A 3,231-nucleotide genomic window follows, 5' to 3' on the forward strand; every position below is an offset into this window, starting at 1 on the left:
CAGCTGATCACCACTCAGTCAGTCCCAGACAGTCTCCCTCCAAGTGTCGCATTTGGACTCGGCTGCAGCTCCACAGTTGTTCAGCCAGAGTTGAGATCAGTGCGTTTAGACTGCATGGCGCATCTCTGATAGAGGCGCAATATGATTGGCCCCTGAAAACACTGAATATGCCCATGGGGCTGTTCAAATGTTTCCTGTGGGAGAACAGCTGGGCTTTTTGAGCCATTTGTTCAGACATCAATATGATGGACAACACAAGGTGTATACATAATAGACTGCATTAAAATACAATCACGTTTTTTAAACATATTTTCAGCATAGGAGCAGAATTATCCCACACCAATCCACTTAATTATTTTTGTTTTATTGTGTTTTAATGGTTTCGGGCAAGCAGATCCCTGGTGAATGAGCGGTAATGACTCTGACCTTCACACTGAACTAATAATGGGTTTTGTACCCATCTGAGCTGCATTTTGAGCAGAGCCAGGCTTTTCCTCTGTTTACATTTGGACTTATCTGATTGGACCTGGTTATAAATATTCGTTTGTATTTTTCCCCCCGCAGGTATCTGCTGAGTTGAGCGTAAATGTTAAATTAAATATGTTCCCTCCTGCCTTGAGAAACGTCTGCATCCCGGCAGTCTTTTCCATTCATATCAGCGTACAGCAGGAGTGGGACTGTGAAATTGCTACTTGTTCCACTGCTGCAGCTGACCTGTGGGTGGAAAGGGTTGGTCCAGAAGTGATGACATGCTGGGACACACTAACAGCATGTGGAACACTGAGGCATTGTTTTTTGTTGTTGTTGTTTGTGTGGTCTGTGTCTACTTTATATAAAAAGTTACAGATTTTTCACTTTCCATGTTTGTTTGAAGCATTTCTATAAAGTTACCCATACACAGTAAACATTCTGCGCTCAAAATATGATAGAATAAACCCCACCGCTGCCCCTCACGAAAAGAAAACAAAAGCAATTTCAAATTGTGCAAAGCAAGCAAGCCGTTGACCTGTTGTTCTTGCTGTAATTAAAATACAGCAAAGGGATTAGTGGATTAATTTCCACCTCCTGTTCAACTGGATGCTCAAGTGGCAGTAAGAAGTACAAGTGGACACTGACTGTCATTAAAATGCACACCCGGCCAACCGAGAACAACAAAGCATAGCACGTCATAAGACACTGTTATCAACTGTAGCCATGGCAGCACAGGGAGACCTTTCACTGAACCCAGACTAAACAATCTGCTTTTATTAAAAACAAATATTGCAGAATGAGTGAGCGAATTATCTTTTACAACTTGTTCCCCAGTGATTTTTATCAGCTAAGTCAGGTTTTATTTGCTGTTATTTGTGCTGTGTTACTCCAGCTTCAGCAGTGAGAAGGTGGACTTCATGGCATCACAGCAGCTCCTCCATGTGGTCGACCCTGTGCATTAACCCTCTGTCACAGCAAGAAACTGTAAAAACAGGCAATATTTAAGAAGAACTTCCCAACAGTCCTTTAACGGATCATAGGTTTCGAAAGTTTCCGTTAGAAAAAGTAGCCAAAATTAAGCTTAAAATTGTGATATTTCTGTCATGTCTCGTTTAAAATGTTGCCAAAAATAAACCGCTTGGAATGACCAAACCCTGTTAAAAACATTAAATTCTGCTCCTCAGTGACACTGTGAAAACATTATTGATTCTAGTGAGACGAATGGTCATGTGACATATATTCACTGAAAATCTGTTTACACAGAGCAGAGAGGAGAGGACAGGAGAGGTTGTAAGTAGAGGTTGCAAAAATGCAAATAGTTCAATATGTATAGGATTAGGGCTGGGCGATATATCGATATAAAAGACAAATCGATATAATTTTAAATGTGATATGGAATTAGACCATATCGCATATATTGATATAGTTCAAATTTGCACAGTGATCCTTGCTCCGGGCCAGCTGCGGCTTTTATTTAAGATATTTTTTTATTTAAATGTGCACTTTATGGAGCTTTGATTTTTTTAAAAAAAAGGTACTCCTGTTGTTATACAGTATTTATGTTCACCTAAATAAACGGTTTCAATAAAACTACTTATGACATGTCATATTTGGCTTTGACGTTGACTGAACATTTGCTCTCACTTTGCGATAAAAATATCGAGATATATATCGTATATCGTATATTCAGCCTAAAAATATCGGGATATGACTTTTGGTCCATATCGCCCAGCCCTATATAGGATGTGGATTTTTCCCAATATTTCCTGAAACCTGTGGGCACAAATATATAACATACAAACATATAAATATAAATTCAAACTGTATATGACTGTGTTATTCTGCACAAAAGACATTTTTGAGTTGTTCCCACTTCCAGCTAGCCTGGCTAACACCAGACTATTCTCAAATGAGGTCTAGTCTGGCAACGAGCAATGTATTTTTCCGTAGAGGAGGTGTGGTTTACGATCCTCCAGAGCCGTTTATTGGACGCTTAGAATGTCTATCAAAAGCGTCTGTAGGTAGCTCTTAGCCACTCAGATCAGTTATACCAGATGACGTAGTAGAGCAACAGAAATGGATGTTTGTTGTGTGTGTGTCTGTGAGAGAGTGTTGTTTGCTGCTTTGCTCCTCTAGTTCTCGCTTTCTGCAAGATTATTTATTTTCACGCTTTATTCCCCCTCATGTCATTCAGCCACACACATCCACTGATTTTATGGGCAATAAACAAGCTGCTGCGGGTCTCTCGGCGGCTCCGCTGTCCACGGTAGCGGGGCTATTAGCCGCTAGTGGCTATTAGCTATTAGCCGCTAGCGGCGCTAATAGCCGCTAGCGGCGCTAATAGCCCCGCTACCATAACGCCGGTGATCTCAGCAGAGCCGCCGAGAGACCTTTCGCCTTTCAACTTTCGCTCTAAACTATTTAAAACACCATCTACAGCTAAAGAGAGTTTTGCGTCTGCAGCAGCCATGTTGGATCCGTAAGAAAACTACAAGCTTCCAAGTGCAGAGTAGTACGCGTCATCGTCTTGCCGTCCCTCCCTGCTCTGTGATTGGATCCCTAAAACAGGGCTAAGAATCCTTCCTGGTTTCCAGACTCCGCTGCAGTTCGAAATTAAATTCGAGCGCGCAAGGCAGTCTGGGTATACCCAGGCTAACTTCCAGCCATAATTGTGCTGAATCCATAGAGCTGCAGAACTCATATACTGCAGTGAAATACAAGGACACAGTGAGAGAAAAATGCTCTAAAACAGCTTGTTGG

This window comes from Centropristis striata, chromosome 15, assembly GCF_030273125.1.
Source record: "Centropristis striata isolate RG_2023a ecotype Rhode Island chromosome 15, C.striata_1.0, whole genome shotgun sequence".
Lineage (NCBI taxonomy): Eukaryota > Metazoa > Chordata > Actinopteri > Perciformes > Serranidae > Centropristis > Centropristis striata.